Here is a 15,403-nt window from a genome sequence, read left to right as displayed (position 1 = left end):
AGTTGTGGTATATGAATGTAATGGAATACTAATGCTCTCAGGAAAACTTGGAAGAACTCATGAACTGATGCAAAATGAAATAAGGAGAACCAGAACAATGTACATAGTAAAAGCAATATTACATGATAATTAACTGTGACTTAGCTATTCTCAACAATACAATGCTCAAGATAATTCTAAAGCATTTATGATGAAAAAATGCTATCTACCTCCAGAGAAAGAACTGATGGAGTCAGAATGCAGATCAAAACATAGTTTTTAAATTTTTTCAAACAAAAATTTGTTTTTTTGGGGGGTCTGTATTTTCTTTTGCAACATAGCTAATATGAAAATGTTTTGCATGACTGTATATGTATAATCCATACCAAATTGCTTGCCTTCTCAAAGAGGGGAGAAAGAAGGGGAAGGAGGAAAACAATATGGAATTCAAAATGAAGGGGGAAAAGAATATTAAAATTTTTGTTTACATGTGATTGAGAAAGAAGTAAAGATTAAATGTATTTAGCAGCTAAGGTTATCCTTAGTAACCTTGGGAAAAGCACTTTCAATTGAATAATGAAGTGGGAAGGAAGATAGCAAGGAATTGAGAACTGAGTGGGAGGTGAGTAAAAATCAAAGTGAAGTCTGTCTAGCAGTTCAACTGTGAAAGACAGGAGAGATCCAAGTTCCTTTCCTTCTCTGGGCCTTGTTCTAAAAATTTCCAGAGTTGTGATTAGATGATGTCTAAGACCCTAGATCAGATCTTTCAATGTGTTATAAAAAAAAATGTATTTCAATACAATGTTTCCTTGGTAATCATATATTTTATTTTATCCATCTAAAAACAATATTCTGAGAAGGGATCTATGTGCTGCACTATACTGGTAAAGGAGTCCGGGGCATCAAAAAGGGCCAGAACTCTGGCTCTGGATAGTAAAGAATCATCTCCCCGATCAATCCAAAGGCTTCAGCAGAATTCTCTGGATGGGCGTGACTCATCTCTAGCTGTGTGGACCATGTGTCCCCTCTCCAAGGAACTCGAGGGTGAGTCACTAACACAAAATGAATGAACAGGGGTCCTTTACACTGGCGACCTACTTAGGAGCAAAGGAAGTAGCAGGTTCTGGACTGCTGCCCAATAACCTAGAATTAAAAAAGAACTCGCCCAGTGTTAAAATGCAAACACTCCGAGGACAGACAGTACGCTAAGTCCCTAATAACCTTGGCATGAATGAGTTTGGGAGATCCCTGCATTTCTTGGCAGGTGGGGGAACAGCCAGCGGAGGAAACTATCTTGGAAAAGAGGAGAGTGATTTATGGAAAGAAGAGACTATGAAAGAAAAAAGAATAGGGGCATTGTCCTCTACAATTTTACCCTTAAGGGGACTTAAGAGATGAGTTACACAGGTCAGAACTGGAAGCGACTTTAAAGATCTGCCCCAACTGGGCAGAGGAGGAAACGGGACAGACCAGAGAGTATTCTCCCGCCCAAGGTCACAGAGATGACAAGCCTAAGGTCCCCGGCCTTGACCTTCCGGCTCGCCACAAGCACAAGCTACAGGGCCTGGAACGCGGTGGAAGCCCGCCCCGCGGGCAGGACCCTGACCATAGCCTCGGGACGTGGAGGGTCATCGGCCCAAGCCACCGTCTTCCTGAGGGGCACAGGCCCTGCAGCAGGAGCAGGAGCTGGTCGGCCTCCAGGCCGCCGTTTCTGGCCGTGCATTAGTGCATCTGGGCCTGCAGGCTGACCTCTGAGAGCACTAACAGGCCCCTGGCGGGGCGGGGGCGTTCAGATGCAAGCTTGGGGCAACCACAAATTGTGAGGGGCGGATTGACACCGATTTATTACTCCCTGGGTGGCCAAGGAGCGAGGCTTTATCGCTCCCAGCCCCTGCAGGCTCAGCTAAGGGACTAAACAAGGCCTGAGCAGCGCGCACTCAGGGCACAGGACGGCGTGCAGGGGCTCGGGAGCCCTGGGCCAGCGCCCGGGGCACGAGGGCCGGGACACGAGGGCCGGTGCCCGGGACACGAGGGCCGGGACACGAGGGCCGGTGCCCGGGACACGAGGGCCGGCGCCCGGGACACGAGGGCCGGGACACAAGGGCCGGGACACGAGGGCCGGGGCACGAGGGCTGGGGCACGAGGGCCGGGACACGAGGGCCGGGATGAGGGCCGGCGCCCGGGACACGAGGGCCGGGACACAAGGGCCGGGACACGAGGGCCGGGGCACGAGGGCCGGGACACGAGGGCCGGGACATGAGGGCCGGTGCCCGGGAGACCAGGGCCGGGACACGAGGACCGGGAGACGAGGGCCGGGACACGAGGGCCGGGGCACGAGGGCCGGGACACGAGGGCCAGCCCGGCGCGCTTCCGTCCCCGTCTCTCCCTCGGACCACCCAACCAGCACGGGAAGTATAGAGAGGGCTTGGGGAGAGCTAGCGCCCGGGGCTCGCCCCGCAAAGGGAGGACTTCCGGAGCAAATTGAACAAAGCCAAGAAGCTTCAGGAGGGAGAGTTCCCCAAATTCTGCGGCGCCAGGGGTAAGGGAGCCGGGAACCGCCTCTCCCGCTGCTGCGAACAGGGGAGGGGGAGGCGGGCCGAGGAGGCTGCGCAGTGAGCCCCAAACCAGCGGCGGCTGCGCAGGCGCGCTTCGGGGCCTGACGCCGCTTCTGCCCTCAGCGGCCCCAGAGCATCCGGGTCCCTCCTCCCTCCAGGAGCAGCGGCTTCGGCCCGCCCCCACAGGCCCCGCCCCCGGGAGCCCCCGCCCCGCCCCTCGGCGCGAGGGAGCCCCAGACAGAGGCACCGGCGCGGGAGGAGGAGGAGGAGGAGGAGGAGGGGAAGAGGGGAAGAGGAGGAGGAGGAGGAGGAGGAGGAGGAGGAGAAGGAGGAGCGGTCGCTGCTGGAGCCGAGGAGCCGGAGCCCGGCCCGACCCCGACCCCGACCCCGGTCCGCGGCAGTCCCGGGCCAGTGAGTGAGGGAGGGGGTGCGCGGGGCGGGAGTCCGGGAGAGGGGCGAGGAGGGGGCGGGGAAGGGATGGGAGGGAGAGCGGCCGAGGATGGGGACAGCGGTGAGGCTGTCAGGAGGGAGTGGGACAGTGATGGGAGGGGGGTCTGTGAGGGGGGGTGCGACAGGGACAGGGGGTCAGTGAGGGGGGGTGCGAGTGACAAGTCCGGGAGATGGGGCAGTAGCGACGGGGTAAGGAGATGGGGCACGGGGTGCTGCGGTGAGGGAGGTCAGTGAGGAGGGGTGGGATAGTGAGGGACTCTAAGGGAGTCTGGGACAGCGGGGGCGGAGGGTCCGTGAGGAGGGGATGGGTCAGTGGGGAGAATGGGGTCTGTGAGGAGGGACGGGACAATGAGGAGGGGTCCGTGAGGAGGGGATGGGACCGTGGGGGGAGAGGGGTCAGTGGGGAGTCAATGGGGGGAATGGGACAGTAAGGAGGGGATGGGGTCAGTGAGGCGGGGTCCGTGAGGAGGGGATGGCTCCATGAGTGGGGGATGGGAGGGAATGGGACAGTGAGGGGGGATCAGTGAAGGGGGTCACTGAGGAGGGGTGGGTCAGTGGGGGGATGGGACAAGGAGGGGGTCAGGCAGGAGGGGATGGGTCAGTGAGGGGGAGTCAGTGAGGGAGGTCATGGGATAGGGAGGGGGATGGCACGGCCGGGAGGGGGTGGGCCAGGCAGGGGGCTCTCTGAGGGAGTCTGGGACAGCGGGGCGGAGAGCGTGTAAGGGGCACGGGGACGAGGTGGGCACCCTCAGAGGGCGGGAGGCGGCCCGGGAGAGCTCTCTGGGGCTGGCGGTCCTGGGCGGCGGGGTAAGAGGACAAGACTAACAGGAGTAAGTGAGGAGGGCGCTGGGAAAGGGGGGCAGAGGCGAGGGGCTGAGCGCGCTGAGAGGGGGTTGGAGGGAGGTCGGGAGGGCGCTAAGGAAAGGCGCCCCCGGGACCTCTGAGCCCCGGGAAGGCCGGGCAGGGCGCGCACTCGGGGCGTCCCGCTGGCGGAGCGAGGCAGAGCGGGGGCCAGCCGTGCTTGTGGGCCGGGGGTCCTGGGGGAAGCTGCCCCCGCTCCCCGCCCCTCAGGCAGTTCCTGCGCCCCGAGCTGGGGCAGCACCCCGGGTGAGCGAGCCGTCCCTCTCTGGGGGGCGCCGCTCCGGCCCTCGGGAGAGGGGCCCGAGCAGAGGCGGGGCCGCACTTGGCGCTGGCCGCCCCTCGGGGCGCGGGGCGGCTCCGGGGCCGCGGGGGCCGAGAGCGCGCCTCCCGAGGCGTCTGTGCCAGCCCCGCACGCGCGTCCCGGGAACCTGCCGTTCGGCGGAGTCGCAGAAGGAAGGCTCCCGGTCCCTGCCATCCCCGCCGCGGGGCCGGCGCCCGGCCCTCTCTCCCTGGGGGCCGCCCGGGAAGTTTGCGGGCGGGCGGGGGCGGCGCGGCGCGTTCCCGGGGGGTCACCTGTGAGCCTGGCAGGGGTTTCCCCGTCAGGTTCCGCAGCGTCCCCTCCCTCCCTTCGCCAACAGCTCGCACCGTCTCCGTCCATCCCCCAGATTCGCCCACTTAGCCCAGCTTTTGGTCTCTGCTATTTTTGTGCAGGCGCGCGCTCGCTCCCCCTCGCGTCGGTGAGATCCAGGTCTTGCCGCGAGCCGGGGGCTCCCGGGAGAGCCCGCCCGAGGGGCCCCGCACGGCGCAGGGTTTGCCTGGCAGGAGCATCGTCCCGGGCGCCTCGTGCCCTAATTCGTCGGGCTTAGCTGGGTGTCGGTACGCTCTCGTCCTTTTTAGCTCCTTCCCGTTGCCTTGTGTCCCAGGAACAAGGTAGTTTCTTGTTCCTTTTTCCTTTTTTTTAATTTAACCTTTAGCTAAAGGCTTTCTTACGGTCCCCTTCGCTTTGCTGTGAAGTTGCCCTGCTTTTAATCCTCGGGTCATGCAGCCCGGCTCAATGGCTCCTCTCACAGGACTGCCGGGAAACGAATGTCGGAGTGCCGTTTCCCATTGTCCTGGTCCTCTAGGACTTGGCTCTGGCAGGATTGCGTGCTGTCGGGCCGACTTGGCTTACTTTGTTGTCTTATGTGTCTGTGGGTGACTTTTCCTATAAAGGGAGCCCTTTCCTCCCTGGACAGAGATCATCCCTCCGGGCCCGTCTGCCTCGTTTTATTTTTAATCTTTTTTCAGATTGGAATTGTCAGTTTTTAGAGCTGTTTCTATAGGGACAATCATACTTTCATGTATGTTTGCTTTAACCAGCCTCCTCAGCTACAAGAATAGGAAATGTCTCCCACGAAATTTTTGGCTTCACACTTTTGAAGGGGGAGAGGGGTAAAATATACTAATGACAAACTGCCCAGTGTTAAAAATTACCTAGTATCGGCCAGTCCCTGGATGTGGCCGAGTATAGATTATTAATTGATTACCTTTTATGGTTCTTTTTTAGCTAAATGCTTTTGAGTCCTTGAATCTTTAAAAAAAGTTTAGCCATGGTCTAAAAAAAGATTTATCTTCTCCTATAGAAAACAATGACTTTTAATAGAGGGTAAAAATTATTCATCTGTATAGTATGCATTTTAGAGGCTTACAAATTCACCTTGGGTGTGTCTATAACTGAATTCTTTTTTTTTTTTTTTTTATCATGGTTTAAATCGGCAAAGATTGAACTTTCCTCTGTACAGCTTTTGGATTTATGTTGCATTATTTAACAAGAATCCTTTTCAGTAACTTAAATATCAATGAATCAACTCTAGGGAATCAAAGTTTTCGAAAATTAAAGAACTTGAATTTTGAAGGATTCCAAATGTTTTATTATGAACTGTTTCTGTCAGTTGTTGATGAAACATACTTGATCACTGCTTGAGAAGTTTTCAGAATCCTGTCAAATCTAGGAGATTTTTGGTCAATAGAAAGACACCTGACAAAGCTACTTTGCATATTATCTAAGAGATCTAAATACACTGAACTTTCTGCTCTTGATCCTATTCTTCTAAAACTATCACTTTACATGGCTGATGATGTGATAATGTTTATAGTGATGTTACTGGAATATTGAAGAATCATGAAGTTAATTCTGGACTATCACAGAGATTTTCTGTTCAGAAACAGTATTAGATGTATTTTACTGTATTCTCATTCTTTGGAAATGGTTATCCTTAAATGCTTTATATCTGGATTTCTCACCTAACCAACTCAGTGTCCTGTTTACTACCTTCTTACCTTTGTTGTATTATTTAGTCCTTTATTCTTTTGTTCAGGAGAGTATAACAGGTTTTTATGAAAAGAGATGCAGCTTTTAATAGTAGTACAAATAAAATGGAGGTGAAATTTGAGGCTGTTGCTATGCTTCAGTAACTATTTCCTAGACTATTTGAATGGAGGACCACCATTTGCCCTTAATCAAATCAGATATATTTAAAGTTAACAAGCAGATGAATTCTATAATTGTTTATTCTAAAATTAATCAACCAGAAAACCATTAAGCAACACCTAAATGGGATTTATTATGGATTAATAAATTAAGGATATTTCTACCATTTCAAAATTTATAATCTGTAAATTCACGATTTAAGAACACTTTGTGACTGCCTGATCCCATGAATCAGTGGAAACCACCTGGTCCTATGTAGTTAAAGGCAAGAGAGATTCTGCTGCCAAATTGTTCTTTTCATTCCTATAAACCCCTCCTGACACCATAGTATTCTTGATTAAAAATTGAAAGCCTTTTCAGTGTAATCTTAAGAGTTTCTCTGCCTGACCTTAATACCAGTTTAATTCTTGGTTTTTCTCTTAATGGAACTTTTTCTTCAGGGGTCACAGGTTCATAAATTTAAAGCTGAAAGGGGCCTTTGAGGTCATCTCTAGAATATTGGTTCCTAAATTTTGCTAGTTTGTTTCTTTTAGTACAAAATGTGCAGGCAAAGTAGATTCATTTATTTGCAAATTATATACATGCTGCCGTCCTAATAATTATGTATATCATTAAACATACACAGAAAGTAGGAATTTTAAAAAGATGAGATAAATGAAATTGAATAGAGAAACATTTATTAAGCACTTTTTAAGCGGCAAGACTATGCTAAGTGCCAGGAATGCAAATAGATAATCAAGGTAGTCCCTGCTCTCAAAGAATTCTATTTGGGAGAAATTGTGTGTGTGTGTGTGTGTGTGTGTGTGTGTGTGTGTGTACATAGCTCATCTGTATAATAGAAAAGCCAGGGGGTCCTTAGCTTGCCATGTCAGGACAGGTGATTGTGTGAGGAACCCCACAGCCAGGGGACTAGGCCTTGGGAAGGAGAAAATCCCAGTGGCATTTAACCGGAAGGCTGACTGGGGAATTGGGGGAAAGGTTCCTAGGCTGGTTTGTGTCAGCGCCTAGAAGTGGGAATCAGGTTTATGTCAGTGTCAGGCAGGTGAAGCTAGGGCCCTTGGGGAAAGGGATCCTGTGATAACCTAGCGGTCTGATCTGTTGTCCCTGTGACCAAATCTTCAGTGCTTCCAGGAACCACGCTTAGAAAGATGAATGGGAATTCCATAGCAAAGGCAGGTTTCTATCTTCTTCTGCCTTAGCTGGGCTTTAGCTGGGCCCCCCATCACCCTTTGGATGGTGATGATGCAGGACCCTCAGGGAGGAGAAGACCCATTAACAGCTTCTCTTCCTGGGGGCGCAAGGGCCACTTCTATAGCAGCAACACTTCCCAGTCCTGGTGCCCTTTTCTTTATCTTTACCTAGATGAGATAACATTTGGCCCTGGAATCATTGGGGAACCACTGAAGCTGTTTAGTAGGGGCCTGAGGAACATCATTTGGGCGGCTATTCAGAGGAGGGGTTGGAGAAGGGAAAGGCTTGAAAAAGGACCAGTTGGAGGCTTTTACAGTCATCTCAGGGAGAGGGCCTGGGGGCCTGTGGGAGTGGGAAGGAGGAGAACTGATCAGCTGATTGGAGATAGGAGGTGAGCCAGAGTGAGGAGGCAGGGGTGGATGAACTGGAAGGATGGCTGTGCCCTCCGAGGAGGAGAGTGAATTTGGAGGGAAGGTTAATGCAGATTACAGGCCATGTCTTGTCCTGCCCCAGAAAGAAAAGGGGGAAGGGAGAAAGGGATAGGCTCTTTGTTGTGACTCACTCATAGAGCTGACTGTCAGGATGGATGCTTGGGGTGGCGAGGGTTGTACCAATGGCACCTGTTCAGCTGCTCTTGTGGGTGTACCCAGAGAATGTTTAGGAAGTTAGGGGTTCTTAACAGAGACAAATTGAGCTTTCCTTGGTAATCTCTACATCTATGCATTTACAGATATTTTGAGGAGTGCATAGATTTCACAAAACAGCCCAAAGTCCATGGCATAAAAAGTTAAGAACTCCTGAATTAGATTCAGATCTCCTGGAACTGTTCTGAGGTTCCCACTCTGGCTCAGAATCAAGAACGTGGGGACCTTGCATAGAAGAAGGAGATGAGAGTAAGGGAGAGTAGGAATATGTTGGACACAAGTTTTAGGATTGGCGATGGGATCCTTCTATTGACTGCTCATAGACCCTTTGGAGCCAGACCATTGGCCTCTCTTCAGAGACCACTGAGCCCAGAGGAGTTAAAATTAACAGCCCCACTTTAAATGTACCAGTGTCCACGAAGGATTTCAAAGTACTTAATGTATTTTATTCCTTAATCTCACTGCATTCATAAGCTGTGAATGGTATGATAGGTGAGACAGCATGTAAATCACCTTGCCAGGAGCGGATCCAGGATTTGTACAAAATCAGCCTTTTGGTTTCTAATGCCGGGCTCTCGTGTTGTATGACCTCTTCTTGTACAGCATCAAGTTATCCACTCCAGATAAACTGTTCTTTCTAGCATCACAGGGCAAGGAACAGCAGGAATAATCAGAGCCGCTCCAGAAGGCAGACCTGTTATCAACAGGAATAAAACTGCTTTTTCCACCTCATCAGTGACTATCTGAACCATCTCTTCCCTCCTTCCCTTCCCCCCCACCCCCTACACACACATCCACTACAGTACACAAGGCCATCCTCTCCTGTAAAAAGAGGCAGTTTCTTTCTAGTGATATCGCTGATATCACTTCTTATCTTTTTCCATCTTTTCCAAGTCAAGAGCCCAAGAACTGGGTTTCTTTCTCTGGCTACAACCCACTACCATCAACTGGGAAGTAGCTGCTCCCGCTGTCGGTCCCTAAAGCGTTTCATTCAGATTATGGGAATGCAGTCTGCCTGGCTGTAGCTATTTAAAGCCTAGAAAGAATTTTTTTTTCCCCCAACAGTCCCATGAGTAGGTTTGCAAGTGTTACTTTATTTATCAAATGAGAGAGCTGAGGCCATCAGAGGCCAGGACTTGTGATCACAGAAGTTAGTGAGTGTCAGGCAGAATTTGAACTGGGGACTCATTTCTGAGACAGATGGGATGGTGTGATGGAAGGATGGGGGTCTGGAGGCAGAGGGCTTCAATCCAAATCCAGCCTTCCTCCTTTAACTCTTCTAGGACTTTTGGAAGTCCTCCCCTCTGGGCCTTGGTATCTGCTATCCGCTGGTGTTCCTCCACGGTGTGAAGTTTCCTTGTTAACCTCTTTGCCTTCACTCCTTTATGATTGCTTGTTCTGTGCAAAGGACCTGTGGTTCTGCATTCTCCGGCTGAGCTTTGTAGTTGTCCATCTGGCTGTGACTTCCTTTTACTGTCATTATCAGTGGGGCCTAGTTTAAAGGTGTTAGACCGGCCACTTTCAGGCGCAAGGGTGCAGGGAAACGCTTCATGAAAGAAAGAAAAATACAACATAGAAAATGTGCAGTTGTGGTTTTCTAAGTCAACATGTGGCGCAGGGACCAGTGTGCATTTGAGCTTAAAACAGAAAAGAGGGTTAGGTTTCAAATTAAGTGATATCTGAGCTCAAATTCCACCTGTGAGACAAATGAAATGAGTAAGGCCTTTCTTTACACTTACCTCATCTGTGAAATGGAGTGGCAATGCCTGTGGGACTTAGGTGAGGGTTGTTGTGAGAATTAAATGAGATGATGTCTGTCAGACTTTGCAGACCTTAATGAATGGCAGCTAATACTAGTCTTTATTATTTCTTTTGTCTGGGTGGCCATAGTTCAAGAGACCAAGCATGATTCTTTCCTTCTTCGCAAATTAGTTATAATTGATACGGCCTAGCCCAATTTACAGGGCTGATTCTGCCTTAGTCACTGAAATGTTTTTCTTAATAAGAGCAGTTAATATTTATATAGCTCTATGTGTCAGGCATTATGATAAGTGCTTTACAATTATTATCTCATTGGATCCTCACAACAATCCAAAGAGGAAGGTCTTCATTTTATAGATTTACGGAAGCAAGCAGGGATTGAGTGACTTGCCCAGAATCACACAGCTAATAAGTACCTAAGGCTGAATATGAACTCGGGTCTGTCTGACTCCTGGCCCAGTGCTCTATTCACCACCCCAATTGGCTGCCTAATTCTATAAAGAAAAATTGACTTATCCCTACTGTGTTACATTATTTCCACTTATAACTAGATGGTGCTTGAGGGTTCCATCTTATGCCTCGTGTACTATTTTTCTATTCATCACATTAACCCTTTAATTTCTAAGTTAGTAGAACTATCTTCATCTGACAAAGAAACTGAACCACATCACAGCTGCTGAATCATTTGTTTGATGATTTGCTTTAGAGCCAAGCCTGTGATTCAATGCCATTGTCCAGTGGTTCATATTCCCTCCCTCTCCAGCCAATTTTCCCTAGTACATTGTAAGGGCAGAGACTTATTTATATATTTGTGCCCCTAGCATGGTGCTTAGCATATAGTTGATAATTAATAAATGCATGTCAATAAGTAAATTGAAATAAAATTCTTTAAAATATCTCAATCCGACAATAAATTTTTGAATGGCTAAAATATGAATGAGCACATGCTAGATATACAAAGCAATGTAATGATAAGAATAACTGCATTTCTTTGGTTTGATAAGGTTTATAAACATTTTTTCAATATTATTTGAGCCCAACAACTCTATAAGGGAGGCACTATTATTAACCACATTTTACAGGTAAGGCTCAGAAAATTTAAGTGGTTTTTATAGTGGTTTTATATTTAGCTCGTGTTGGAAGTGGGAATTAAATCCAATTTTTCTGGCTTCCCTGCAATTCCAAACAAATCCCAACTTACACTTCAATTGGAAAAAGTCTAAGATATGCATATGAAAATAATAACAGTGAAAACAGACTAAGAATTTGAAATTCATTCAATGAAAGTTTGCCTTCCCTTGAAGAACCCAAATCCTAAGGAATAAGGTCCCGCCTGATGTTACCTTCTCCCATTCTTCCTCATGGACCTTTTTTTTGTCCCCAGTTACACATTTACATATAAAAAATTTTTGGAGGGCTTTTGGTTATACATGTATATTTTTTAAAGTTGTTTTTGGGTTTTGGTTACATATGTACGTATTTCCTTATGAAACATGTTGGGAGGAAAAAAATCAGAGCAAAAGGGAAAAATCACAAGAGAAAAATAAAAAAAGAAAAGGAAAAAGAGTGAATGTAGCATGGTTGATTTACATTCATTCCATAGTTCTTGCTCTGGATGTGGGCAGCATTTTCCATCCAAAGTTTGTTGGGATTGCCCTTTTTCAATGAACCATTAAAAAGAACCAAGTTGTCATAGTTGATCATCACACACTCTTGCTGTTACTGTGTATGCTGTATTCCTAGTTCTGTTTGTTTCATTCAGCATCATTTTGTGTAAGTCTCCCCAGGCCTTTCTGAAATCAGCTTGTTCATCATTTTTATAGAACAATAATATTCCATTACTTTCATTCCCCCACTGATGGGCATCCACTCAGTTTCCAGTTTCTGGCCACTACAAACAGGGCTGCCACAAAGTTCGTGCACATACAGGTTCCTTTCCCTCCTTTAAGATAGCTTTGGGATATAAGCCCAGTAGTAACACTGCTGGGTCAAAGAGTATGCACAGCTTGATAACTTTTTGAGCACAGTTCCAAACTGCTCTCCAGAATGGTTGGATCCATTTACAATTCTACCAACAATGAGCTTACTCAATTTTCATAATCTCCTCAGTCATCCAACTTGGTAGAGCATCAGGATGGTCTCACACTAGATCTTACCATCTCTCAGAATGCCAAGATCTGAAACGTTGAAATTCTCCCTTGCTATCGAGACTGGTCTCTCAAAAGTCACTATGACTTTCTAGGTGCCAAATCTAATGACTTCTTTCCAGATCTTAACCTTTTGGGAAAATGTGTAGTTTTTGACACTAATGCTTCTTTTTAATACTGGACACTTTCTTCTTTTGGCTTTGGAAACAGCACAACTTTGTCTAATATATGGCATTTATATGGTGCTTGTGGTTTACAAATTATTTCATCTACACTGCCTTACTTGAGCCTTACAACACTCAGTCAGCAAAATCAATAAAAATATTTTAAGCTCTTATATGCCAAGTACTATGCTAAGCACTTTTGTGCTTACACAGTGTATACATAGATACATAGATACAAAAAGACTTTCATAAGTAGCTCATGTTCTAAATGGGGAGATAACATGCAAACAAATATGTATAGAGTAAATAAGAAATAATTAAGAGAGAAAGGCACACAGTTAAGAACAATTGGGGAAGACTTACTCTAGAAGATGGAAAGGAGATACTATCTTGTTATCGTTCAGTCATTTTGCTTATGTCTGACTCTTCATGACCCCATTTGGGATTTTCTTGGCAGATACTGGAATGGTTTGCCGTTTCTTTTTCCAGCTCATTTTGCGAATGAGGAAACTGAGGCAAACAGGGTGAGGTGATTTTCCCAGGTCACACAGCTAGGCCTGATTTGAACTCTGGAAGATGAGTCTTCCAGACTCCACCCCCGCCCCCACATTCTATCCACTGTTCCACCTCAATGCTGCCGCAGTAGATACTATTCGTGTTAATTAACATCCCTGTTCTGTAAGAGAGAAAATTGAGATTCAGAGTTCAATGCACCGTCGAAATACCAATTATTATCACGATGAAGTGATTTGCCCAGGATCACACAGATAACCAATATTAGAGGCAGAATTTGCACCTTGGAATTCTGGTTCTGAGTCTAAAAAAAAATTTTTTTTTAATCATTTACTTTTGACTGCATAAGACCAATGATGAAGCATGTTTCCAGAAGATCTCATCACAGGGCTGATGGACTGGAGGTAAAGAATGAGATGTTATTTTTCTGGATATGGACAGTGTAGCAATTTATTTTGCTTGACTGCTTTATTGACTGGAAGAGAGGGATTAAATTTTTTTAGGAAAATAGAGGGTAATAACAGTAATGCAAAAAATTATAGCATCAATGTAGCATCTTTAAGTGCCCAGAACAGGGAAACAAACAAGTGGGACAGCCTTGGGACTAACATGCCAAATGTATTATATATTTTATTTTTAAAAACCAATTTATGGTTTTATGTTATATAACATATATGTATATATATATATATAAGTTATAGTTATATGTAATGAAGACTCACTGTTTCATGCATAGTTGTTAATTTTTTTCTTCTTTGTATATGGAAATGCTCATTTTTTCTGCTATTTGTCGAGTTCAAAATAACAGATGTTTAAAAGAATCTTTAACTATGCTGCTTTAGTTCTTATGCCTCTCTAACAGCTGTTTTTGTTGATCCTCATCTTTCTGAACCTAAAAAAATAAATATGCGAGTCCTTCTAGGGCCTGTCCTCAGCTTACTTCTTTTTTTGTTCTCTCCAGAGAGAATCTCATTTATTTCCACAGCTTCCATCTTTCCTCTTCCAAACCCTAAGTCCTAACTTCTCTCTTGAGCTCCAGAATACCCTTCCACAGATTTGGACTTCCAGTGGGTTATTCCAGCTCACCTCTTAACTCCACATATCCACAACTGAGCTTGTTACTTCCCCTTCCCCAGCCTCTTTCTTCATCCAACTTCCTCTTTCCATCTGTGGGACCACAAGCTTTTTGCTCACCAAACCTTAGGGTTTCTCTTTATCTTGTCTCCTTTAGTCTTTCTCCTGCCATCAGTGAAGTCCCATGGAGTCCCCTTCACATTTCTCACCTCCCTCTCCCTCCCTCCCTTCTAGGAAAGATCCTTATTCCTACCCACATAAACTTTGTAATAGTTGTCTCCTTTCCGATCAGAAATAGTGACAATGAATAGAGCTGGGCTTGGAGTTGGGAAGAGCTGAGTTCGGATCCTGTCTCAGACAACTTCTGACTCAGCATCTTTATTGGTAAATAATACCTACTCAGATACCAACCTTAATACCCCAGGATTATTATGAGGAAACATGGAGTTTGGATGTGTAAAGTACTTTGGCAAACCTTAAAGTGCTCCATAAATGCTAATCTTTATTATTATTTCTTCAACCTTCTTCCTTCTCCAATCCATTAATGCTCTTGCTCAAATAATCATCCTACGGCATAGATCTGCTCAGATTATCTCTGCTCAGGAACCTTCAGCCACTCTCCCCTGCCCCTTTGCCTCTAAGTCAAAGATCCCCATCAGATCTTTCCTGGCCGATTTTCTGGCCCTGCAGTGAAGAGCTGGGCTCTGATGGGCAAATGTGAATGGGCAGATCACGCCATCTTCCTGAGCCTCAGTTTCCTCATCTGCAGAGGGCCAGTTATTAAAAATTTTTGTCTCAATCAACAAATACACATTAAGAGCCTCTCCTCGGCGGCACTGGGGATACAAAGATTAAAATGGGCAAAGAGTTGGGGGGAAATGGTGAAGGGTCTGCAGACCTCCTGCAAACACATCAAGCTCCAAAACCGCAATAAAAATGAGGACGGAGAAAACCAAAGCAAATAGCTCAAAACTCCTTCTTCCAGGCCAGAACAAGACTGTCAGGAGCCCAAGGAAGGTGTCAGACACCACAAGACCAGGCCAGACGAGCATGCCGGCCCCCAGCCTATAGCTGCCCAGGGTCTGGCCAGTGGACGACCAAGCCACAAGTGAGCCCCCAAAGAGAAAAGGCCAGTAACCAAGCAGGAAGCACTTAGTAAGCTCCTACTGCATGCCAGGCACTGCCAAGAAGTGAAAGTACAAGGGACAGGCAACCTGCAAACCACTCTATCCCAAGCAGGCCAGTTCTGGGATATATAGGAAGTAATGAGAAAGGGAAGGCACTGGGGAAGCCTTCTAATAAAAGGACTCAAAGGAAGCCAGGGAGATGAGTAGGCTTAGTGGAGGGAACAGACCTTTGCAGGAGTGAGGGACCATCAGAGAGAATGCCTTGAGCCAAGAGAGGGAGGCCTGTGTTTGCAGAACAGCCAGGAGGCTGCGGCCCTGGACTGAAGACTGTGTTTGAGAGGGAGTGAGATGACAGAAAATGGGACAGAGGAGGAGGCGGGTCAAAAAGGGCTTTGAATGCCAGGCAGAGGGTCTGTTCTGGGTCCTGGAGATGAGAGGGAGCCCTGGCATTTGAGTGGGAGGTGGCA

General features: G+C 47.3%; 1 protein-coding gene across 1 annotated transcript in view; it reads left to right on the top strand.

The window, feature by feature from the left end:
* Positions 1–2,823: 2,823 nt before the first annotated feature.
* The window catches only part of RNF24 (ring finger protein 24), a 79,922-nt gene continuing 67,342 nt past the window's right edge, over positions 2,824–15,403 (top strand). The window contains exon 1 of the mRNA XM_031949757.1: positions 2,824–2,945. The gene's annotated coding sequence lies outside the window, so the exon portion shown is untranslated. The remainder of the gene's footprint in view (positions 2,946–15,403) is intronic.

Source organism: Sarcophilus harrisii, chromosome 2 (assembly GCF_902635505.1).
Source record: "Sarcophilus harrisii chromosome 2, mSarHar1.11, whole genome shotgun sequence".
In the NCBI taxonomy this organism is placed as follows: Eukaryota; Metazoa; Chordata; class Mammalia; order Dasyuromorphia; family Dasyuridae; genus Sarcophilus; species Sarcophilus harrisii.
The sequence above is the reverse complement of the archived record's forward strand: the minus strand, read 5'-3'. Positions and strand labels throughout refer to the sequence as shown.